The sequence below is a fragment of the Oxyura jamaicensis genome, chromosome 1, assembly GCF_011077185.1.
Source record: "Oxyura jamaicensis isolate SHBP4307 breed ruddy duck chromosome 1, BPBGC_Ojam_1.0, whole genome shotgun sequence".
NCBI lineage: Eukaryota > Metazoa > Chordata > Aves > Anseriformes > Anatidae > Oxyura > Oxyura jamaicensis.
In genome coordinates, this window is record NC_048893.1 from 178,872,431 (window position 1) to 178,899,744 (window position 27,314).

General features: G+C 35.1%; 1 long non-coding RNA gene across 1 annotated transcript; it reads right to left on the reverse strand.

Moving 5' to 3' along the window:
- Positions 1 to 624: 624 nt before the first annotated feature.
- On the reverse strand, positions 625 to 26,113 carry LOC118160035. Its single transcript, XR_004747310.1, has 3 exons — positions 26,101 to 26,113; positions 6,542 to 6,543; positions 625 to 915 (listed from the first exon to the last, which is right to left on the reverse strand). It is a non-coding gene; the product is annotated as an uncharacterized LOC118160035 (long non-coding RNA).
- Positions 26,114 to 27,314: the final 1,201 nt, after the last annotated feature.

The following is a 27,314-nucleotide window of genomic DNA, read 5'->3' on the forward strand; positions in this document are numbered from 1 at the left end:
TCTAGAATCATACAGGATCTGTGCTGCAGAATCAGACACTATATCATGGTCTCTGGTGTTCTGAATAAACTTGTCTTTCTCACCATTTGGGCATCATTCAGGTCCAGCAACATCTACGCTTTGAAAATGACAAGTGTTGGAAATAAGCAACAGAAATATAAAAGTATTTGCAAAAACATTTGTTTCTGATTCATTTTCAAATGACTTTTAAGCAAACAAAACAGAACTCAATCCACAGTGTATGCTATATATGATATGGTTAACTCATTCAGGGTTGGAGAGTGTTGCAGAATCTCGTTTGCATGCTTTATAGCTCTGATTTTCTTTATAGACTTTGTTGTGGTTTAACCCAGCTGGCAGTTAAGCACCACACAACTGCTTGCCCACCCTCCTCCATGTCCCCTCATCATCGTCTCTGGATGGGGGAGAGAATTAGAAAGAAATGAAAGCCTGTGTGTTGAGATACAGACAGTTTATTAGGACAGAAAATAAAGGAAAATAATAATGATAATAGTACTACTAATAAAAATGTGTACAAAAAAGTGATGAACAATGCAATTGCTCACCACCCACTGACCGATGCCCAGCCTATCCCCGAACAGGCTGTCCCCCCACCCCGGCCAACCCCCCATATTAATTGTTCAGCAAGACATCAGATGGTACAGAATATCCCTTTGTCCAGTTTGGGTCAGCTGTCCTGGGTCTGTGCCCTCCCAGCTCCTGCTGCACCCCAAGCCTGCCCACTTGCAGGACAGAGCTAGAAGCTGAAAAGTCTTTGGCTTAGTGTAAGCACTGGTCTGCAACAATTAAACCATCAGTGTGATATCAACAGTATTCTCATCCTAAATCCCAAACATAGCACCATACCAGCTACTAGGAGTAAAATTAACTCTGTCCTAGACAAAACCAGAACAACTTGCTAAAGCATCTTTCCATACAGGCTATACTGTTTAATGTGTTAGAACCTCTACCTAATGTTGGTCGTAATATATATGTATATGTATGTATATATATATATATAAAATAAAATTAAATTATACCAACAGCCAGTGTCTCAGCCTTCAAAATGGCCCATGAAACCTTATGGAGAAGCCCTTTAAACCTTTTACACCTACTTTTTTTTTTTTTTTTAGCTGAATGGTTGGCACCATTATACTATTTATTTATTTATTTATTTTAATTTAAAGAATTGCCATTCCTTTAAGAATAGCATGCCTTGATGTTTGACTTGACACCCAGACATAAGACATGTATCAAAGTAAAAGAGAATTACATATCAAAGTAAAAGTAAAAGAGAATTACATGAAGAACTCAGAGTTTGATATTTGGACTAGACACAGTGGTACCCAAGATCCTTGTGGTATACTGTGACTTGTCCTATCAAACACATGGGCCTGGACAGATGGCTGGCACCACAGGAAATAGAGACATGTGCAAAGACAACAAAATATATGTAAAATTGAGCTTTAATGCTTTGTTTCCTCAAGTCCACCCCCACTTCAGATGTTCAAAAATGAAGGCCCCATAAAACTTAATTATCTATTTGTCCAGATACAGTCACGAATTTCCAAGGATCTCTGTGGTACATTTGTTTTATATCAGTTTTATTCTTCTTTGTTTATTTAAAAATGAACCACTTTTCTTAATTTAGCATGAAAACTAGAAAGATAATTTCAGTTCCTTATTCGAGATGCAGTTTCTTTTCTAACTTCCTAACTAGAGGTGGTTAAACAAGAGAAGATGAGAAAAAAAAAAAAAAAAAAAAGAAAGAAAGAAAAATAGAGAGAGAGAGAAGTGGAATAGCAACATGTTATATAGACACATTACAAATTCTCATCCTGTGCATCAGTAAAGGTGTAGGTGGCTGAAAACTGTTAGGTATGTAGTAACCTACAAAGAAAGAGTTACTCAGTTTCTTTCTTCATGTGATGCCAACATAATTGCTCAGTACATTAAAACATTACCTCAAAACTTCCCAAATATTTCTTAGTGTGTTTCCTCCCCCAAAAAAGTGGGCTCAAATCAGAACCATTCAGCCACAGCCTTCCTGACAAGGGAGCTGGAGACATCAGTATTCTTGTTTCATCCAGCCCACAAACCAAATGTGGCTGGCTAATGTAACAAACAAACAAACAAACAAACAAACAAACAACAAAACCAAAAAACTTCCTTGTTTCCCTCTATCCCATACCCAATCCACTGAGCAATTGTTAATTAGACACAGGAAGGATTTCATAGTTTAGGACTGCTGCTTTTTTATTTCAATCTGGCATAGTGTAATTGAAACTTACTGGCTTCTTTTATTTTATCTTCCATTTAAGTTGTTATATTACAAAAGCAGTACAGAAAATAACATATGTTTTGGGAGCTTGGAACTTTATGTACAGTTCAGGAGACAGATTGTGATTATCCCATAGCAGAGTTCATATCAGTAAGTATTGTTTGTTAAGGATGATTTTCTTAAGCATATTAGTTGAAGGAATGCTTCCTAATGACCCAAAAATACAGAGTTCAACCAGGAACCGAGACTTTGCATCCAGAACTGTCACCTTTATTACTCTGCAAGTTTTATTAGCCAAAGCAAAGGATAGCCCCTCAGCCAAGCAACAGGGCCTCTTTGTAACCACTTCCTAGGAATCACTATGATATGTAAGCTATGTCAAATAGTGGCTCTTTTATCTTTTCACAGACATTTTTATCTTGAAAACTAATACCAGATAAGAAAGTTAAAGGTTGCCATCATGGGAAACATTACCTGTCTCATTAAACCAGGTAAGAAACAAGAATAACAGGAGTATGTTTTAGCATGTGCCTTTGCATCCATTCCTAACACACAGTTTGTTGCAGAGTCCAAATTCACTGAACATCTTTAATAGCTGAGAACAGCAGCAGTGAAATTGAAAGGGGGAGGAGGGGGGGGGGGGAGAAAGAAGAGAGAGAGAAAACAACATTTTTTCCTAGGAAACTTCGAATTTAAAGCAGTTCCAGAATCCCTACTAGTTCAAGCCTCTGACTTTAGTTAAGGTCACCATTCAACCATGGTTTTTCAGGTATGCTTCATTAGCCTAAAACTGTCAGTCCTAGAATAAAACATAGATAACTCAGAGTCATGAACCCTGCTGTTCTGGCATACAAGCTGTTGTAGGTTTAGGAACACACTGCTTTTAGGGTATTAAAGCAATTCATTTTCATTTCCAAAGCAGATGTGCCAAATTGCTTAACGCGGGTCTAGAAACTCTGAAAACACATATTTTTAATAGGGTAGTACATCAGGCATCCAGACTACAATATTTCAAACCTGTCATGTTAGAAAGTAAACATTTCAGGCTCGATGAACTAGAATTTTCTGCCAAATTAGATTTAGATAGATTTTTCTTACTATCTCTAAATGTACATCATAAACATTGAATAAAATTGCTACAATTATATGGTCAGTTAGGGTTATTTCTTCAGAGCAATCAATTTCTTGGGATGTCTGTCTCATTGGGCAACACTTATGTTGTAAGTAAATATTTGGAATAAGATTTGAACGACTGAGGCAAGAAATGACTAGGTCTCATTTTCTCTATACAGTGTTTCTAATTGCATTCCTTACTTTTAACAATTGTATTCTGTTTACATTATTTATTTATTTACTTATTTTCTACTATGTTTGCAAACCTTGTGACATGCAGCTAGCAGTATTTGGTGTTTTAATACCTTCTTTATGGTAAAACATAATCCAGACTGGAATATTGTATATCTCTCTTAGAGGGAAAGGACCATTAATAAGTAATCAACATCTGAACCAGAGAGTTTATGCAAGATTTGTTACAGAACAAGACTTCAAAGCATTCTCAATCTGTGCCAAATCTCCTAATGAATACAATTTTCATGTTACTGTATACTGTACATGATCCAAAGCACTACATATATATTCTGAAGAACAGAAGAAAGATCCGCCACATACTAAACGACATATAAAAATAGCAGTGCAAAATGCCAAGTCCCTAACTCAGGAGATACATAAGAATAGCTCTAACATAGCAGCAAGCATGATTTACACTGAGTTTGTAATCCAGCCTTCTGGAACTGTAGCAAATACAGTCAAATTGTTACTGAAGAAGTTACTCCATTGTTGAATTTTACAGTCAAAATTGTACAGTTTCTCAGAGTTAGCAAAATTTTTGAAATTCTACACTCCAGATTGTGGCAATCATGGAGCTATTTCACAAGAATTAACCCGTGGACCTGAGAAGCAAACTCGTTCAGCTGTCCCTCTGTCAACAACCCAAACATTTCAAAAGCTGTATCTTGAGTGGTCATAGCAAGATCCCTGCATTTCTGCACAGGGATATCCAGGCTAGGAGCATTGTCACATTGAATCTAGATTTTAAAAATGTTTCTCTCTGGTCCATCTTTGTATTAAAGAACATGATTTTGTTCCTAATTTATGCTAACATAAACAGTATTCTGAAAGTGCTGTTTGCCGTAGTACAGTCACCCATTGCAAAGTCGTGGAATCAGAACTTAACTATTATTCAAGCTGATCAAGCCTCTGCCTAGCAATAATGCCCTTTCCACTATGACTCATGTCCTCCCACATCTCAGTGACCATTTTCATAACAGCATTTGTCTGGAAGTGATCTACCTAGCAGACCTAGCAGAGTATATTGTCAGTTACAACAGCTAACTGGAACACCTGACACTGTCTAAATGGTTAGCTCTTAAAGAATTAGCTTGGAAAAATGGAATGTGTAGACTGTTAGGTGCCAAAATTTTGTACATTCAAGCCTCAAAACAGGATCACATGATCAAAGTAACCTTGATCTATGCTAATGTTAAAAATTGCATCTACAAAATATCAAACTTTTTTTTTTTAAATTTTATAGGGGAAGTTTTTATACTTCAGAATGTAAAAGAAGTTACCTATGAGAAAAAAAGGAGAAAAAAAAGAGTTAGGAACTTAAAATTTGGACAAGAAAATTTCACCAGATAATGTTGATGATACTAACCCCTTCCCTAAAACCTAGGCAGAATGTGAGTAAACTTTTATTTTCCTAGTTATTTTTCAAATCTGTTAGTGCACTGATATTTATTACTGACTTTCACAATAATACCAGGACTAGAATAGCAGGAATAATAAAGATAAATAATATAGGAAATATGCTATTCTTTTGTTTGCATCCCCTGTTTATTACTCCCCTGTGTTTCAATTTTTATTTCTTCTTGTTTTTAATTATTTTTTTAAACACAAACAAATTGAAACCAAGGGAGATGTAGGAGATAACTGAATTCCTGGTTTAGTGGGAAATGATTCAATTAAATAATAATAATAATAGTTATTATTATGTCCTGAAGTGGAACAAGACCAATTAAATCAGAATGTCTTATGAAACAAAATTCTGATGGAAAAATAGAATTCCACAGTCTTGGTTTATAAGCCTATATATAATTATTATTATTATTATTTATTAATGTTCTCAATTCAAATTAAAATTTTAAATACCTTTTCCTTGCCTAAGTCTTTCATAACTCTCAGTTCCCACCATTCAGTGATTCAGGGTAAATGTTCCCTTCTTTAAACTGTTGTCAGAGAAGGAAGGTCCTTTTGGGAACAAGGATAGAAAGAAGATGAATAAAAGTAAAGGAGAAGAGAAAGACAAACTATAAACAGAAAATTTCAGCAGATCTTTCCAGAAGATTCAGCTACAATCAGTCTTTATTTTTGCTGCTATACCTGGTGTTACAAATCAGGTTTTGTTTGTTTGTTTGTTTGTTTGTTTTTTACCTTTCTTGAAGCTGTTTTGCTTTCTATATAATGATCAGAAATTAAGAAAAGGGTGATTTCAAATTCTTTATATTGATCCAGAAAAACTTCCAACAAGAAACTTGTGCTTTTTTGTAGCAATCTGACACTGCTATTTAACTTCCTTTAACACATCTTAACAAAGTGTTTCTCTGCCGAAGTAGGCTAAATACATGTGATTGCTTTTCTCTGATTTTTGTTCTTTGAAATAAAAATGTTTCGTGACAAAATTCAGGTTAACAAGCTTGTCAATAGCCTACAGTGTATTGTGTCCTCCATTTTTTTAGTAACCGGCATTGTGAATTTTTCCAGAAAAAAAAAAAAAAATATATATATATATATATATATATATATATATGTATGTATCTTGACACTCCATGCTACCTTTTTTCATCTGTGTTACCCTCTCCAAAGAATAGAGGAATGCAAAACTAAGAATCTTTAAGATTTCTCTCAGTTCTTTTATCACAATTGAATGTTTTCTGTTGTAAAGACAGAAATACTATTTCCACCTCTGTTTCCAGGGTGTGTAAACACTAAAATCTAGATTCAAGGCATTCTGCTGTTTCTATGCAGGGTACTTCACATTTATATCCTTCTGTTTCAGTCTGGCTCATATTGGCTGCACTCTATCTGCCAATTTAGGCATCACCTGGCTTGTCATATCAGTGTGTAAGAGGGGGCAGGGGCTGCTGCATAAACCTCTGAATTACGACCTTATCCTCCAAATCCCTCTACTTTAACAAAAGGAACGCCTGGGGACATACACATTCTGTGGAACTACTGACACCTCCTCTTGCCACCACAAATTAGTACCACTGTTGTTCCAAGGTGGATGTTTTACTCTGAGGTTGCAGCACTGTGGTGTGTTGATAGTGACAGATATTTGTTTTTTTTCTCGAGATCTGCAGATCAGGGTTTTAATCTGTGGCATGAAGAAATACAGGCCTGATACGACTGCAGAGGTTTTGAAAATTGGATACAAGGGATGCAGGATGGAGGAGTGCAGAAATGGGATAGTAAGACATGGAGTGCATGTTGGCACTAGAGACCTCATTGCTATAAACAGCTTGTCAGTGATCAGCTACAGAAATGTAAGACTGGAGTTTTACAAAACAGATTTTGGGGGTAACAGAACAAAGAAGTAGTATATATAAAGTGTAGCAGGCAATGTGCACAATAAATTCATATGTAACAGCATTGCAGACCAGAGAAGAAAGATCAAAGTGTAGAAAGAAGCATGTTAGCAAATACAAAAATAGCCCTGTATGGATCCTAGAATGAGGAAGAAGAAATGATCAACATGAGCCTTCACTGAGTGAAGGACGCCAGCTGTTAACCACTACCTGTAACACCTGTGTGACCAGCACCAGGATGAAACCACCAATGTCAATATCCAAAGGATGGGTGAGGAGAACAGGAAAATAAAATTAGAAATGGTTTAAAACAACTTTAACTGAATTATTATAATTTCAGGAAATTTTTCTGCATAGATACTTCTTTTCTACAATTCCTTCTGGACTAGTAATGATTCTTATATTAGACTGTTAAGATTTTAATTATACTAACAATAAATTCTTGACTTTACATAAGGTGTGTTTCTTTTCTTCAAACTAGGATTTTGAGTGTAATACTAGCTTGATATCCCAATAAAGAAGTAAGAAAACTGCTTACCAATGGTACCAACAAACTACATTGTTATGACAACAAGACAGGTGCTGTCAGAATAGCACCCACCAGTTGTGATATTGATATAAGGACAGACCACTACATAGATCCCTGAAAAAAAATGCCCTTTGATTCACCTTCTGCAAAATGAGAGATCCAGGAAAAAATAAGCAAAGTGTATGTTTATATGGCTCTGTGTGTGAACTGGTCTGCTGCTTTGCCTTGTGCTGAAATAATCTCAGATGATATGAAAAATCAAAGAAGGCTCACCCTTAGCCAACAGAGATCTGTAAGACTTGTGCAGTGGATTCTGTTCAGCCCTGGTTTTCCATGTCTGTCTGGATGGAGTGGCATTTATTGTCATTTCATAAAAAGAACTAGAAGAATACTATCTGACCCCATGTTTTAAATTCTGTTACTCTTAAAATATTCAGGATTTAAAGCTCACACAAAATCTGTAATTTAAAATGATAGCATTTCTCAAGCTCCTGTAGACTCAAATAAAATGCCTAAATATATCAGAAGAATTGGCTTTACAGGCCCTTACCCTTAAGAGTCATCATCTATCACAGCCAAAGACAATTTATTAGTGTCAGAGAAAAAATGGCATTCCTCTTGTCAGGACAAATTCTGCACAAACAGTTACTCAATGAAAAAGCCATCATACTCCCCTTAATCAGCAGACAATAGTGAATGAAAAAAAAAAAAAAAAAATTTTAAAAAAAGATGTTTCTTCAGTTCCAGTTTAAGGAGAAATGAAAAGGCTACAGAACGTTAATATGGAACAGCAAGGGACAAGGGACAAAGCACAATGGTGAATGTCAAATATAGTGTACAGCACTTGTTCTGAAGGCTTATGAGCTAGAAGACACTACCAAAAATAAGGACAACTGGTCCAGTTTTAAGTGCTAAACGGGTTACATTTTCGGATAGTGGGAATCAGAAAGATAGCCAAAAGCAATTGGACACAAAAACAAAAGGGGAAAACTGCCTCCATTAGACATACTTTGAGCTCAATCTGCTTCCTAATGACCCTGTACTTTAGTAGTTACACTTTCTTCAGTGGTGTAAACTCTAGAATGACGCTGATAAAAAGAGATTATTCCAGATTTTTATACAAAGATTTTTTCCAGTTACTGTGACTGATACACTCTGCCATACATACATCATCAATTTCTATGCTGCTTCTTTGAGTAAAAATGAGTAGTTGTAATTTACGCAGCACTGACAGCTCCCTGCATATTTGTTACTGTGCCTTGCAGGGATTCCTGTCAACCGGAATCTCTCTGAGCCTTCACATTTCTAGTAAGTCTGGCCAGACCAGTTGCCATTTTGACATTAATAATTTATACTGCAGAAGATATCTTTGCTGTCTTCCTCTTTTTTTTGGATATATTCCATATGGCTTATTTTTTTTTACCCTCTTTCCTTTTTGTCTGTTTTATTTACATTTGAAAGTAAATCCTACAGATGCAAAGGACTGTCAGCTTTTGAATGAGGAAAACAAACAAACAAACAAAAAAAAAAAATCATATTACTTTAAAAGTGGACTCAAATCGGTTCAACTAAGTTTTATGAGCTCTTACAAGTAAATGAAACACTTCTTTTAAATCATATACATCAAATTAAATCGCATATTTGATCCTGAGTCCTTCAATAAGCCAAAAGGGGAGTTTAGACATTTAAACAACCTATTTATCAGAAGGTAAGTTACACGAAGACATGTAAACAAAGGCAATATTTTTTTTTCCTTTTTTTTTTTTTTTTTCTTTATTTGCACTCTATTAAGTGAGATAGGGGAATAAAGGGGAAAAGCAAAAATGAGGGTCTCTCTGGAATATTGTTGCCAGAATTAAAACATCATTTCATTGCTATTGAGGAGACTGTTACAACTGATATTTCTCAAAACAAGTTTCCATATTTATTTATTTATTATTATTGTTTAAGATTTTCATGTTCATTCTGTTTTGCTTAAATAACTAATCTGCCCTTTTCACATCTACCACTGTTCCCACAATGTTTTGCACATAGACTCACAGTTTGGCTAAGCTGATCACTGGCCAGTAGCCTAATGGGACTCTCAAGGCTCATTATGGCTCTGACTTAGTGTTTTGTTCCATGGAAGACATGGATCTCCTTCCCATCTCTCCACACTTGGTCTCCTACAGAAACAGTTTATTCTTCACCTGCAAGTAGCTCTGACAATCACTAGATCGCTCCATTAGTTGATTAAATTCACTATAATGTCAGAAAGGATTATTCTAGTCAAAATAGTAGAGAATTTTGCTTATTTTTTTGACTTTGCTTTCATCCAAATCCAGCCACTTTACTGGCTGAATGTGCAGGAAGGAGATGAGGATCAGAGAATAAATTCATTACAGTTACTGTGGAGCCATGAACTGAGAGTTTTATATTTAAAATATTAATATATATATATATATATTTGTATGAAATAACTTCTTGTTTTCCTTTTATTTTTGAGGAATAATATTATATGGCTTGCAGTAAAGGGAGACAGAGATGAATCAGAGTCATATTAGTTAGAAATGGTTTTGCTTTTGAAAGCATATGTCAAGAAATCATGTAACATTATGAAAAAAATCTCTAAATAGGTGTAAGCAACAATCCAGTTAGCTGATATTTTACAAATAATTTGCCTGAAGACAGTTTGTAGCACATGGAACAAATCTGAAGACTTCAACTGTCCTACTGCTTTCCTCTAAAATTCAAAAAAATCCACATTTTTAACAAGCTTTCTCCTAATAAGGCATAAATCAATATTAATGTTCTACATAAGAATGTTAACTATAAATTACCCTGTGAAACATGTTCATGGAACAGCATGCTAATCTCTAAAGAGGGAACTGTTTTTGAAAACATTATAGAAAGTTTTGATAGACATGAAGGTCTCCTGATGGCAATGCATTTGTTCTAACCAAAAGGCAGTATTTCATGGATTTAAGGACAGTCTTCACTCAGCAAGAAAACTCTTTAAAAACAGATTCCATCTTTGAATGAACCATCCCAAAACACAGAAGCCCATCCTCATTTTCATGGCTGTTGCCGTTAACAATATTTACCTGCCTATCAAATGCTCTCCTAGATCAAACCTCATACAGCAAATTATTAATTACGGGAAGATTTCAAATGAAAACAAAAATCACTGCTATTTTCAAGAAGGACAAGAAGGAGAACCTGAGGAGCTACAGGCTGGTCAAGTCTTACCTTGATCACTGGGAAGGGGATGGAGCAACTAATCTTAGAAACCATGTCCAGGCAACAAGATAATTATCAGATCTCCTGTAAGATCTTCATAGAGAAGATGTTGATGAGAAAAAAAAAAAAAAAAAAAAAAAAAAGGAGTGTCAGATGCCCTTGGAGGAAAACAAAAACAAAACAATCTAAAACAAGCAACAAAAAACAAATAACAACAACCAAACCAAAGACAGGTACCACTACATGCTGGGGCCACCCAGCTGGAAAGCTGTTTTGTAGTGAAAGACCTAAGGGTCCAGGGGGACACCAAGTTGAATGTAAGCCAACAGTGTACCATTGCAGTAAAGAAAACCAAAGGTATCCTGGGCTGAATTAGGAGCGTGTTGCCAGCAGGATGAGGGAGGTCATCCTTGCCCTCTAGTTATCACTAGGAACACCTGTCCAGTCCAGTACTGTACCCGGTTCTGGACTCCCCCAGTACACAAGAGACATGAAGCTTCTGGGGGTTCCAGCAAGGTGCCGCTAAGACGATGAAAGGATGAAGCATCTCTCCTATGAAGAGACTTTAGTCTCCTCTTGGACTGTTGAGTTTCAAGGACAGGAGGCTCAGAGGGGATCTCATCAGTGTCTATAAGTAATTGAAGGGAGGATGTAAAGATGTAAAGACAGGGTCTTTTCAGTGTTACACAGAGACAGTACAAGATACAATGTGCACAAAGGAGGCTCTGACTGAACATCAGGAAACTTCTTTACTTTGAGTGTGGAAGAGCACTGTCACAGGTTGCCCTGAGAAGTTTTGGAGTCTCCCCTCTCAGAGATATTTAAAAGCTGTCTGGGCAACCTGCTGTAGGTATTCCTGCTTGAGCAAGGAGGTGAACCAGGTCCCTTCCAACCTAAACTATTCTGTGATTCTGTGTGATTTTATATCTGAAACAGCCTTTTAACATCATTTACTTCATAATAACTACATTTCTTTGGACTGATCCATGGCAGATTTGACCATCTCAACTTCATAACCATAGAACAAACATTCATTTCGCAGTAAATAAACTTCAGGATTCATCGAACCTGTGCTGTCTTAGTCCAGAAGATTATAAATTTTATTCTGACATCATAAGACCCCAGAATAACTGTGTGGATGAACAAACAATATGCAAGTTTCAGAATGAATTCACTAAGACTGGTTACAGAAAGAACATCCATTCCTATGGGAGAACATTTTTGAGTATTTGTTCAAAATTTTCTTCCTTAGTTCTGATCCTCTAAAACTTCAAAAGACATGTTATAGAGCTAAAGTTCACTACTTATGTGAGTATTATAATCAGGAAGAGAAATTTTGTCTCATGTTCTAATTTTTGTTGTACCATTTGTACTTATTTTGCTAATTCTTATTGTTAATTGTTACTGTTGCTTTACTTGTATCAATCACCTTTTCCTGCCTTTTTTTTTTTTTTTTTTTTGATTGAGTAATGTATTTAGGTTAGAATCAGACCAATGTTTTTCAATTTGTAACTAGATTTGATTTTTTTGTTTTGTTTTGTTTTACCATTTGAAACCCAAAGAAGGAGTTTGGTGATGAAGAAAAATATATATATATTTTTCCAATTGTTTCACTTGATGAAATAAAAAATTTCTTCTTTGAAATGCTTTCTTCAGTGCTTGTAAATACTGAAAACTGCCAATAAAAGCTTCACAACTATGTTTGTACAAGTCAATAAGCAATAAATACACGGACTGAGTTAAGGTAATATAGTACTACTTTCTAAAATATTATTTTTTGAATATTCCATGCAAAAGTGCATTAAAAATGTTAATTAACCAGATTTCATATCAGTTATCATTTTCTAAAAAATATTTTTTCCATGTTCATTTGTTTCAGACATGAAAGGCAAGACAATCTGCTATATATCTAAACTACAGTCTTTGATTTTACATTTAAGAATAAACTGTATTATGACTCAGTCTTTTTAATCCTTCATTTGTATTTGAAGCTCAAAAAATCTGATACTAAATCTTCTGATGTTAAATTAATTCACAATGATAAATCACTCCTCTACTTCTTCTGCCAGGATAGAAAATAAATCTGATATAACCATGAATAATTTGATTATTTGCATGTTTGAAAAACCATTAAACTTAGAGCAACTGATTTATTTCCACAATTCAAATGAAAACACATTTGTATTCCTTAAAGAAGTACGGCTTATCACTATTTCACTAAATAATATTTGACTATTAAAAACAACTCTAAACATTGTTTATTAGAACAACTGTGTTTTTATTAAAAAAAACTCTAAATGTTGACTATTAAAAACAACTCTAAACCAGATTCATTTTAAGAGAAAAAGTATTTCTAATGTTATTGTATCATTAAATATAAGGATTTATCACAATTTAATTAGACTGATTGAAATGTAACTGTGGTAGAAAAATGAGTTAATCTGTAAAATTTGATTGGATGAAGTTACAAAATAGTGACATGTTATAATTATAGTGTTAAAATACTGACTTACTTCAAACTTCCATAAGGAAGAAAAAAGCGCGTATGTTCAAAAGGTTTTTCAAACATTATTAAGTCTAGTGTTTTCTAATTTGATTATGGGCTCTATTCTGCTAGCCTTCCTCACGCATATCCATTCATTATAAGGGATTCTCCCAAGACTAAACCTTTCAGCTTGGCTGAAAGTATTAGTCTACATATAGTTGAACGCTATTACACTATTATGCATGTGTCTGCATTTACTACTTAGCAAGAAAAAAAACATATTTTTCTAGCCATATTTTTCTTTTTGTCATTTTGGGTTGTACATCATATTTTTATCCATTATGATGATACCTTGCATTAACAGTTAAAATATAGACTTTATAGGTATCAGAAAAATAACGTGCAAATGTAAATCCAGATAAATCCTGTTTGAAACTGTTCTAAAGCTATGCAAAAGCTTGCAAATATTGGACTTTAAAATCATATCTGTATTATAGAAGTGAAAGATTTTCATAGTTTTAGTGTCTATGTGTATACTCTGATAACATCTCACCCTCCAAGGAGAAGCCATCATATTTTTTGCTTTAGTCAGGGACCACGATTTCAGGATATGTTATGGTATGCATTAGTCAGTATCTCTAAACTAGCTTTCAAGACAAACTCAGCATGGAATCTAGATTACATTAGCTTCTCACAGATCATAGGAAAATCTGTGGAGGTAAATATGAGTCAGTGAAATTTAAAGCTAAGATTTCTTCATACACTTAATTCAGAGCTATAACATACTGTTATACAATATAATATTATAGTTTATAACATTAGCAGAGTACTATTATATAGCAGTATAATATAATGTCCTATGCTGTTGGGAGAGTGAATCTAACTTTCAACTCCTTTTAACCACTGGAAACAAATTGAAACAATTTTTTTTATTATTTTTTTATTTTTTCCTGAGATAAAACTATGGACTTTTTGCACTGAGACAAGGTGTTCCTACATCTTCATTTTTTCCATCACTGATGTTGGTGATGTTTGCTTTCCATCTGTGATAGAGTTTGTGACTCCCAAAGAACCAAGAAAATCCTAAAAGAGCTTAGCCCACACCACAGTTTGTCTTTTACAGACACCTTTCTGGACTAGAGACTTTGTCCTTAGATATTTCTCCTGCTTTGGAGGAGAGTAAGTGAAGGTGTACAGATGAAGAAAGAGCAAGGCCTAAATTCAACTAATTCCTCAAAAACATCAAAAGCAGTATTACGTCAGTTTCTTTCCCCAGGTGCTTCTACAGATTTTCTCCATTAAATTTCTTCATATTTTTCTTCATAAATTTCTTCATATTTTCCAGTCAGAGGCTGAAATGAGATATCACTTGAATTGCCATACTCATAGCTCCTATTCCCTTCCTCTGAGAAGAATTTTTCTGATTGGCTTCTCCGTGAAACAGGTGCTGTTTACGCATGTGCTGGGCCAGAGCATCACTAAATCTTCCTTTCCCTAAGTATTTTTGTGTGCGCTTCTGATTTCTGTTAACAGATAAGTAGACAATCATGAAACTGATCAAACCTAACTAAACCTTCCCTCTGGTCACAGTGACACAATTGGTTTCCTTTTTAATTAGACTCATACTCCTAAAGAAGAGCCCATGTGTTGTGAAAAAGTTAGGGCAAACTGTGTGACCTAAAAATTAATCTGTGTAGATGTAAGAGTGTATCCAAGTGGAAAAGCCATCCTGTAAATTTACAACATTTTCTTTATACCTGTTTTGCCAAGACTTTTATCTTTACTGATGGTTGAGATACCATGTAAGCCCTGTCAGCAGGAGACACCTCCAAATAATTCTTCATTGCCCAGGATTTCCAGTCAAAATATGTGAGATTGGGACAGTCCTAACTGTTATGGAAGCAGGCCAGATCCTACCACAGACTAAAGCACAAACCCACTCTCTGGTCCCGCTTGCTTTACAATAAATGGTCAGGAATTGCTTTCAGTGTTTTCTGTTCTATGTTTTCTGGTGATAAAGCAGTGACAGATCAAAAGGTGAATCCAAGATGGGGACAGGGAGAGCTTCTACTGGAAATGTTTACAGAAGAGAGGAAGGGAGACCTACCCCAGCAGACCAACTAATTTAATGATAAAAAATTATGCAGAATGCACAATGCCATGACCACAGAGGTTTGGCCATTTGGGACTGAATTTGTCTCTATTATGTTGTGGAAAACTTGGATGTGATTTTTTTATTATTATTTATTTTTTAATCTGGGTGAAAAATAGGGATGTTTTTGAAATCTTGAATGCTTTAATGGGATAAGAAATATGACTGTCTGTGCTCAATAATTTGCCCATCACTGGGCCATTGACGTATGAGTATTGTCTTAGAAGATATCATCCTGAAACCTCTTAAAGCCATTCATTTTACTTTAAAGTCGTAAAATCCCTTGGTCTTATCTACCATCTCGGATGTAAACAGTACTTTTAGAGCCAGAACCAGGCCAATTGGAAACATTTTGTTCTCATAGTCAAGAGGGACTAAATTTAAAAGTGATAGTGAGCCAACACCTGCTATGAATAAAAGATAGGCTCAACTATATTCTCCAAATTTATTTTTCACTGCATCTGGGAGATGTGATAGACCTACAATAGGCTTCTCAACAGTTCCTAGGGGAAAATAGACATAAACATCAATAGTACAATAACAAAGTATCATGGTGTGTAAAGAGTAAATCTTTCAATGGATTATATATAGTGATGGGATAGTCTCCATTTTTAAGCATTTTGATATGGATTTTTTTATACACAGAGTGGTTAAAATTTAGAAGAAAATTGCATAAATCTATCTCAGAGGAAACTGAATATAGAGAAGAAAAAATATCAGAGGCTTTAGCAATATTTGATTCAGAGATGTAGTTGATGAGATCAGACTTATATTTGTACTTCTCAGAAATGTCGAGGGGCAGTGAATCATGATATTTCTCTTCTGGCAATGAAACGTACATTTAGTTCTATTGTATGCCCAGAATAAGATTTTAAGGCATTGCATATGTTTACTGCTGGTTCTCCACACAAGACAGAATGTCGCACTGAGAGTACTGACTACCTATAATATGTTATAAGCAGAAAAAAAAAAAAAAAAAAAAAAAAAAGTAGTCTGCTTTAAATATAACTTGAAACTTCAGTGTTACAAATATTAGATTTCCCATGCTTGCTTATTTAATATTTAAATATATATATATATATATTTTCTGTGTTGTTGCATATGGGTCTCCTATGGATGGTAGCAGTCCAAAAAAAAGACTTTGTCTGAATAACAAGTCCAGCTGCATGCAATCACACTGCCTCATTATCCTCCCTATGTCCTTCCCTGAAGTGCTCTTCTGCCAAAATGTCCACCAAAAGGAAAAAATCTAGTTAGGTTTCCTATGATTAAATTAATCAGGCTGATGAGTTAATACTTATTTTGTATTCTCTCCATCCATTTTATTTATCTACCTGTGGCCAGGTAGGTATGCTCCAGATAGCTTTATTTCAGGCATGATGCCACAGGCTTCAGTGAAATCTCTAGATGCATAGCAAGGCACGCTCTGTGCATGTGCCCAGGTCACTAGTGTATTCTGAAATCAATAGTGAACATTACTATTACTATTACAATTGTTTTCCATGCTAGCTATCTTAAGGCTGGCATTGTTAGGACAAATTGTAATATATGCATATGTCTTACTCCACCGTGAATAAAATCTCTGAGCCTTCATGACAGAGATAATTGTTTCTTCAAATATTATTAAAGAATCTAGCTTTGACCTCTAGGAATTACCTTACTAATTCTAGTACTACTGCTACTGCTAAGAGGCACATGAAGAAATTATTCAAGCTCTCAGAAACATAGTCTAACAAGGAAATAAGAAAATAAATAATGTAAATACACTCTGACGGCACCGAGACAGTACTATCAGACTAGATGGAAATTACCATTACAGCTGCTCATTTTATTGGATGGGTCATAGTCTCCTGTTAGCAGTTTCAGAAAGCCTTGAAGTTGTCTCTGACAGTCAAGTTTCTGTTTAAGCAATATTGGAAATAAAATACTTTTTTTTTTTTTCTTGCTATTCTAACTAATAGTCTTGCAAATTACATAGTTTGTGCAAATTACATAGTTTGCAGACTCATAAAAAAAAACAAAGTAGATCTATACATACCTACCCTTTTCTGCCTGCTTGCTGCTCAAACTGTGTAGACAGACAGTTCATGATTCTGTTCCATCAATTTTAAATTATAAGGCTCTTCTTTTGCTGGGAACTGTTCCTTGTCATTATTATCCTTTGTGGAGGACCACTAGTAAAACAGATTTTTGGTGTATGTCTAAAGTGCTAAGTAATACATAGGGTAGTAGAAACTCAGAATATTTTCCATCAAAGTAGAGATGGGGGATCTTGTATTTTGTCTCTCCTCTCCCACCAGTGATTTTGCCATGAGCTGTCTTTTAACAGATTTGTAAAATCAGACTCAGAGACAGCTCCCCAGCTAGCACCCCTCTAGCTATAATTGAGTTTTACTATGTATTGATCCCATTTTATGTAGACTTAAAATCAGGGTTAGATTGACATAAATAAAACAACTCTGTTACTCATGCTTTATAAGTGTTTGGGATTCATTCATTCCTGTATGTCTAAGCATTCAAACTTAGATGCTCTTAATACCCTTCCCATGACAATTTATTTCTAGCTCATTCTACATCCTCGGCTGTACAGTCACAAATCGTGAAGGATATGAAATACCTTGTTTAGCTTCTTGCTTTTGTGAGAGGCACAGGACATTACAGTTGTGTGTGGTTGTAGTTTTCATGTATCAAGACTTAAAAAAAAAAAAATAAAATAAAAACTTATTTTTAAAAAGCCTACAAAAGACTTTCCATAGCAACATTTTCTACTTTCACAAAATTAATACATTATAAAATTAACTTCAATTCAATTTAAATAATTCAGTTGCAGTACTAAATAATTCTTATTGTTCTATTTACTTACAAGAATGAAAAATCTTAATAACATATTTTCATATATTTGTTAGTTATTTTGATAGAATTGAGGAATACTAAATGACTTTGGAAAAGGCAGAGCAGTATAGGCCTGTTTTTTAGAAAGACAATGAATTATTGACATGTAAAAGAGTGATTTTTTCTTTGTCTTTGTGATTGTTTACTTTGTTTCAAGGCTGTAAAAAGGTTAATGATAGACATACATTCAGCACAGTTAAAATTAACAACAGAGTCACAGGTTAAACCAAAAACAATATTTAAGAGTATCTAGAGTTGTCAACAACACAAGTACTGCGTTCAGCTCTGGGGTCCCCAGGCTCAAGGTGGAGCCTTTAAGGCTCCCCAGCCTCAAGCCCCAACAAGAAAGACGTGGACATATAAGAATGAGTCCAAAGGAGGTCCACAAAGATGGTCAAAGAGCTGGAGCACTTCTCCTCCTTTGAAGACAGGCTGAGGCAGTTGAGGTTGTTCAACCTGCAGAAGAGAAGACTCCAGGGAGATCTCATTGCAGCTTTCCAGTGCCTAAAGGGGGCCTACAAGAAAGCTGTGGAGGGACTCTTTGTCAGGGTGTGTAGTGACAGGACAAGTAACAGTTTTAAACTCCAAAAGGGTAGATTTAGACTAAATATAAGGAAGAAATTGTTTACTCAGAGGGTGGTGAGGCACTAGAACAGGTTGCCCAGAGAAGCTGTGGATACTCCATCCCTGGGGGTGTTCAAGGCCAGGTTGGATGGGGCTTTGAGCAACCTGGTCTAGTGGGAGGTGTCCTTGCCAATAGTGGGGGGCAGGTGGGGTAGGGGTTGGAACTAGGTGAACTTTAACCCTTCTAATCCACTAATCCAAATCATTCTATGATTCTATGAAGACATATACTGCAGGAACAAAGTTTCCTTATCAACAGATCCTGAATAATTTTATCAAAATATTGGACAATCCCATTAAGTATTTTAAAAAGATATAACATGGTGATCTAGGAAGTTATAAATGAGGGAGACAAGAATCAGTATCAAAAGGGATCCTGCAGCAAATCATGCAATTTTAAATTTGCAAATATTGAAATACCCCTCATACAGATGACAGTAAGTGAGAATGAGAATTTAGTATCAATTCTTATACCAGTTATATATATTTTTCTTCTTTGACATAACTTTCAAACCATTGGGTTGGAGACACACAAATGATATGATCGATGTTGCCTTGAGTAAGGCTTTATTATTTCCCAGATTTTACTCTTGTAACCAAAATGGAGAACTATGATTTGGATGCAGTGATATTGTAAGGTAAGTACTAACTGAAAGATCTTGTTCAAAGACCAGTAAAATACTTTAGTTATATTGAAGGAGTCTAGCAATAGAGTCTCACAGGCTACCTCTGCAGAGAGCATTGGGGAAATGTGTTCCTGAACTTCAGAATTTGGGTCCCCAGGATGCCAGGACAGGAGTTGGCTAGAACACACTGTGTTCTTCCCTCAAATTTTGCCTGATATTTCTTCCACAGAAATCAAAAGAGGGAAAAGAGGGAAAAAGGGGGAAAAACTAGCTAGATACAGCTACCATTAAAATGCATCTTGATCCAGATCACAGGTGAAAAATGAGTCACTGGCATAATGAATTATAAAAAAAATGAACAAACAAACAACATCTATCATCTTGAAGTGCACTAATGAGTGTATTATATGTAAGACATAGAAACTCCTTAGAATTACTTATGTTTTGATGAGAGCACTTATGTTCAGTTCTGTAGTCCACAATTTTAAAACTTTAGAGAAGTTGGGAGGAGTTAGGAGGCTGAAGGAGAGAAGTAAAAACAAAACAATACAAAACAAAACAAAACAAAAAGATATATGAGCAGAGCATGGGTGGGCTGCATTTTCGTGTGACTTGGAAAAACAACCAGAAGAGGTGGCACAAACATGTCTTTAAAAAGAAGTTGCTGGTTATTCTATCCCCATTTTCCTTCAGGGCAGGATGAGTTGTACAAAACTTATGTTGCAGAAAATCTGATTTTGAACAAAATATTAATGAAATTATTAAAATTATTTCTAATTTAAGGTTAGGTATAGCACTAAAGCACACTATCAGCAGGTTAACAAATTTCTATCAAACAGGATTTTCAACAACCAATTAAGCAAATATTTGGAAAGGTATCATATGTGAGATATACTTGATTCTGTCTTACAAAACAGGATGAACTGCAGGGCCTCTTGCAGCTCTCCTTAGCCCTACAGTTTTATGATCCTGTATATAATGAGCTTCAACATCAAATTGTTTTCACAGACTAAGAAATGAGGACCCAAATGTCAAATTACTTGCATTGATTCATGCTAATGTAATCAGCTAGGTAACTGGTGTTGCTCCTGATAAGACATAACATGAGCAGGAAACAGAACATCATTTTGACCAGGGTTCAATCCTAATTAAATGCAGAAGATATATTCTTTCACCAGTGTTATGAATATTTATTCTGGCTCTCTTTTTGTAGGTAAACATAAACACATTCTTGAAGATCTGAGAAACATTCATTTTCCTTATTCCCAGTATGAGTGAAAAGAGGACCACACATGATTTCCTAATAAGAAACAAAATAACCATTGCAGTGCTTCAGGATTTGTTCTTTTCTTGGTCTTCTTCCCCCCATTGTTAACTGGGAAATACTCACTGTTCAATGATGCATCACATAATCTTATTTCAGCTCTTGAAGTAACTTTTCTTTGTTTCCTAACTGGGAAACCTGCAACTAGATGTTTTTTAGTGATATAACGCAAGGTCTTCAGTTAAATGCTAGCTCATAAGAAGTAACTGGACTGGATTTTACCCTTCAGTGAGGAACTTGGCAAAGCCATTCACTATGACTGCTTGCCAGCAGCACAGAGGAACACAGAAGGAGTGAAGAGCTTGGCAGTCCCCTCTCTCCCACATACAACCCCTTCCCAGTGAGCAGAGTCAAGACTGAATGACAGTCTTTTGTTGATATGCCATGCAATTTACCTCTCTGTTATTAATGTATCTTTCTGTGCTCTGAGCCAGCCCAAACTCTAAATAATAATCAATCGTAATCAGGTAATAGTACATGAGTTTCAGGCACCCTTAAGAAAAAATACCTTTTGAGATAGACTGCAGACCACAGCAAACACATCAAAATTAAAATTATAAACACCCCTCTTTTTGTTAATCTATTCTAGAGTGTCTTATGGGTACCATCATCACCATGCCCATTCTCAGATCCAGGAGTTTCCTACCCAGTATGTTTTAGAAGTGATGTGCCAGCAGGATGGTGTACCATCTTATGTTTTGGGAATTTGTTTCCTAAATATAAGTAACTTCTTCCTCCTTTCCATTGCTTACTGGAACCGACAGATGCCATTTCTTTGGGATGTGAGGCTTTTTACATCTGGCAATAGTTTTCTCCGGATGAGGCAGTGAGTTCCTATATTTTGCATATTCCCAATTTAATATTTTCTAATTGTTTTAGAGTTTGAATTTGTAGTCAGAATTTCCAACTGAGTATTTCTGCAGCACTGCAAACTTCTCCATAGAGAAGTCCTGAATTAAATTATTTTGAAAAATAATCACATTGAGAAAAAAAAAAAATAGATTTATGAGGCATTATCTGTGACACTGATATATACTTTTATCATCAATTCTAGGTTATATTTCTATCATTTGGCTGTAAAGTTAGGAATAAATGTCTAATGTTATCCACCACAGTCAGTAAGATGAAGTCATTGTAATTATTACCACTATAGTAAGAGTGTTTCTGTTAGTGACAGGTTAAAACAAGGTGTGCTTTGTTGGTCTATATTAAGCTCACTGACTTGCCAATTGTTATTGAAAGACTTCAGTTTTTTCTTCTGTATATAAGTTGAAATAGCAGTTTTGATAAGTTACTGAAATTCTTTTGTTCCCTTTCTCCATACTCATGCTGGCTCCTAACTACAATCTTCCAATGTGATTTAAATAATGCACAAAACATGACACCTGCTGATACCAGGGGAGGATATGCTGGGGAGGCATTGCAGTTTCCATTGGAAACCATACAAAGCTCTACAGTTTTGCATGGTAACATAACACATTAGCCTAATACTTTGCTTTGAGTGTTAAGAGTTTTATGAAGCCAGAGCTCCCAGAGTGAGTCTAAGGAACAAAAGAAAATGCTTACATGGAGTCCAGCAAGCCACTTGAAGATTGTCATGCAGCTCTGATAATGACTACTGAAGTTTTCAAAACCTTGGTCAGAACTAACTTCTGCCAATCTGCATATGTTTTCCATTGGCTTCATTAGTGCTGTAAAGAGGGGGCTGGGGATCAGAGAAGGGAATTATAGTTAGCATATCTGAGGTTGCATGCATTGTCTGCATTTTTTTCCCTTGGACATTGTCCTGTTTGTCCTTCAGAAACTCACCCAAGCATATTTGGATATGTTTTGGTGTTGTCTTTGGTGATGTACTTTTGGTTTTAGTTTTATTTTGTCAAGGAATTTTTATTCACTGACCTTTGTGTTTCCACCCACTAGTAAAGAATATTGTGTACATTTGAGTACCCTCACCTCTGACCACTGCATGCATCCTCTTTATCTTTGGGACTGTGGGACTATGTGCAATTCAGGAAAAGTTTATGTTGTAGTGGGTAAAGCAGTCTACATTCACCATCATCTGTTCTGGGGAATACCAGCAGTGCTTCTTGGAACACTACAGTTTTGTTTTGTTTTGTTTTGTTTTTCTTTTTTCTTTTTTTCTTTTTTTATTTTTTTCTGGACAATTCAAAATTGCTTTTAGAAGTAGTGTAAATTTTTCTACTATGGCCACACAATTTATTCTGTCTTGCGACAGGTCCCTCCAAAATCTCACCTTCTGTTTTACAGTAAATGAGAAAACAAAAGGCCCTATATGACTGTAACTGATCACACACTTATGTAAAGATTGATTCTTGTGTGGAATGAAGGAACTGTTGTCTGAAAGAAACAGAAGAGTGACAATTTTGTATACTTTATACAATGTCATATATACAACAGAGTCAGAAAAATGTGTTGAAGAAACCAGCTAAGAAACTAAGAAACTACTAAGAAACCAAATTTTTCCAGGTTTGAGGTAAGTATTGTCTGGATCCTCATCCTTTGGATGAGGGGTGGTCCCAGAAATAAAAGAAAAAAGGACTAGTTTTATTGTTATGATCACTGTAATTCTTCACTACTGTTACAGTCTTATTCTCAAAGTGACTCTTTTTTCACATTTTCTGTGAAATTTCTGCTACTTTCTGTACTGCTTTGCCAAAAAGGACCTGATGAACCAGCAATGTGCCTTTATCTCTAAGAAGGCTAATGGTATCCTGAGCTATATTAGGTAAAGTATTGCCAGCAGATAAAGGGAGGTGATCTTTCCCCTCTACTTAGCATTGGTATAGTTGTACATGGAGTACTGTGTACAGTTCTGAGCTCCCCAGTACAAGAGAGACATGGAGAGAGTTCAACAAAGGGTCACAAAGATGATGTAGGGATTGCAGCATCTCTTCTATAAGCAGAAACTGAGAGAGCCTGTTCAGCAGGACAGGACTGTTCAGCATGGAGAATAGAAGGCTCAGCTGAGATCTTACCAATGAATACAAATTGCTGAAAGGAGGGTGCAAAGAAGACAGAGCCAGGCTCTTTTCAGTGGTGTCCAGTGACAGGATAAGAGTCAACGGGTACAAACTGGAACATCAGAACATCAGGAAGCAATTCTTTACTATGCAGGTGACTGCTCTGGTTGCCCCAAGAGATTTTGCGTTCTCCGTCCTTGGAGATTGTCAAAAGACACCTGAACAAGGTCTTGGACAAACTGCTCTGGGTGTCCCCACTTGAGTCAGATGACTTCCAAAAGTCCCTTCCAATATAAACCATTCTGCGATTCTGCAATACTCTGATCAAATGGTGACTTGAATAAAAAATTTACTTTTCTGTTTTTCATATTTTGGACAGAATCTATCCACTGAAGCCTAGAACTTTTTCTGATAAAAAACATTTTGAAAATTTACTGCATTAAACAAAAAGAGACAGCAAACATAAAAACGTCCCTTGACTATATAGCTATACATGTTAGAGTATTATCTGTGGGACCTTCAAGAGAGGAAATTATCTTTCCATATAAGCACTGAACTAGTGTTCTTGAAGCACTGTTACAAAAACACCAATCAGTGGAATTGTTCATAGCAACAGGACAATAGACCTGATTCTTGGTGGAAATTTGTGTTGTATAATTACATTTTTCATGTTGCAAATATCTTTGAGGTTCAGTGGAATGTGAGAATCTTCCTGCCTAAAACAGTTGGGTACAGATGTTATTTTATGCTTAATGACTATCTGTTTCCTAATTTTAATGCAGACATCTCTATCTTGAGGGTGAGAGATATTTTATCTTTGTGAATTATTTTCCAGAAGTATGAATTTTGTTAATAAATAAAAACAATGATTTTATTTTATTTTATTTATTTATTTATTTTATTTTATTTTATTATTTTTATTAAAAGTGAAATAGACTACGGTGTATTTTTTTTCTTGCAAATGAAAGAGTTCTTATTCATTATTTACTTTAGTTTTATTTTATTCCAGGATTTTTCACTACATATGAAATAAAAATAAAAAAGAACATCTGTGTTCAGTAATGTTTATAATTGTAATAAACAAAAAGAATGGAGATAAGCAACTGCTTTCAAAAACAAAGATTAAAATAATACTTAAGAAATGAATGTGTTTTATTTCACTCATTATTTCCATACTTCTCTTAGGCATAAACAAGTAGAAGACCAAAAAAAAATACTTACACTCTTAGATGTGGTAAGAAAAGATTTTACGTTTCTTCCTTCAAAGAGGTACTGAACCAGAAAGAAATTTCTACAGAGGCTCTTGCCCTTGGCGACAGCAAAACATGTAGTCCCATTATTTTATAAGATATAATACTTTTCCAGATTTTTTTAGTAACGTGGATGTGGAGACTAAATGAAACCTTCACCAGCAGTATTTGGGGCAATACTTGTTTTCTTAGTGTGGCCCTTCTATACCTGTACCAGAATAAAAAACAGCAACCTATAAACACAGCTAACATGCTGGCATAACCCATGTTTGGGTCAACGTTGTTTTCATATCTATTAGAAAACAACCTGATGTCCAAACAGCAGGCAGGTCAAACATATTTCGTGTTGCAGAACCAACTGTGGAAGAATTCTAATAATTTGGACAAAAGTTGTCTAGACAAAAGTTATGTTCACTCAGATGTCATCATCAGGTTTAGTTCAATGCTTCAAAAGCTTGATTCTAAATATGTGTAGGGTATTTGGAGTTCATTCTTACTATTTTGGATCCAACTGTGGTTTGATAATGTATGATGCTGTCTCACATAGACATAGTTCATTATTCTGGATGAATGAAATTGTACAAAACTTCTTTGAACAGGAATATTCCTGTCTGTGAATGTGAAGAAACAGCATCTTTATCACAGCTCCCATAGTTAACAGTTTTAGACCTGCAGACCTCTCTCATTATTTCTACTATTGATCAATTAGTCATCACTAATGCTATTTTTATCTTAAATTTGAAAATCTCAGTGTCAGAAGAATAGAGCTGTCCATTGCAATTCTACAAAACTGCAAGCTAACTTAAAATAATAATAATAATAACCCCCCAAAATTCATTCCTTATATCATCACAGCTATCACTTAGAATGTCTTTCTCATTGTGCTGTTAACTGTTTTATTCTTGACCAGGCTACCTAGCTCTTTAGCTGAGAGATAATTTCCTGTCAATTTATTTAAAAGTGTATACCAAACGTATACACCCCCCCCACCCCCTAAAAAAAAATAAAATAAAATAAAATAAAATCCTATTTAACCTAATTGTTTACTAGGAATAGTTAAGTTTTTATCATTGCTTATTTTTATATTTTATCACTGATATTATTTTTTTTTTTCCTTTCCTAATATGGTATTTGCTATAGTTGTTACCATTTCCCTAGGGACTGATATTGCTTGCCAGACAGCCCTATTGTGTTCTATACATTTTGCCTGAGGCTAGTTGATGATCACTAATTCTTTCCAAGTTTCTGTCATGATGTTTGTCCTCTGACTGTGCTGAACTAAATAAATTATTGAGTGATTGGATTATGTTCTCTACAACAGTTGAGTGAAAGGCCTTCACTTACATTTATGCAAAGAAAGTGTCAAATAATTATGTTTCGCTAGTACCATGCTTACAGGTTTCTACTAGCTTTATAATAGGAGGCATTTCAGTGCACTTCTCATAATTAAGTATATATTTGTGGTTAGGAGGTCTTTCATCATCTTTCTTAGTGGCCTTAATAAAATTATTTTTTCACCCACTTACTGACATGCTGGATTACCTGCATAATCTTTCAATTTGTTTTATCCTTGTTTTTCATTGCTATTTTCAAACTGGCATTGCTTCCTAAATTATGAGGCCAAAAGGTCTGTGGGACAGGACTTTGGTGGCCCTAGTGAGATCATGTGCTTATACAAGAGCAGAAACTGACCCCTGGCCATGCTGCTACATGGAGCCATTTGCACTAGAAAGATAGGCAGTGACTGCTAGAAGCATAGCAAGTTCTTAGTTTTCATATTGAGAGGTTTAAGCATTCTCTGATAAATAGTTATAATTCTTCAGGAAAGGTAGAGATGACAGCAGTGTAACTGTGATGAAAAAATGACACCCCATCACCACTTGACACCAGTTACGTTCTGCTGGTTTTCTTTATATATATATATATATATATATATATATATATATAAAGCTCGGTAGTTTTTATACACCATAATTCTGTAGTTCTAAGCAATTATATTTTTCAGTCCATTCTGACATTTGCATGGATCCTTCACAAAAACATATACAGTCATTCTGTTAAAAAATAATAATAATTAAGTAAAATAAATAAAATAAACTATATTTTTTAACTGAGAGATCAAAAATCTCTTATTTTAAATGGAGATGTCTATTTAGTTAGTGTTAGTGTCTATTTAAATAAAGCAATACAGTGGTTCCCATTTTGTATCTGTGTGTTTGTATTCCTGTGTGCTTATTGCTTCTCAAACCAGAAGTGCCTACAGTAGAAAGAAAGAAAAAAGAAATAGTGAAAAGAAGGTACATAGCAA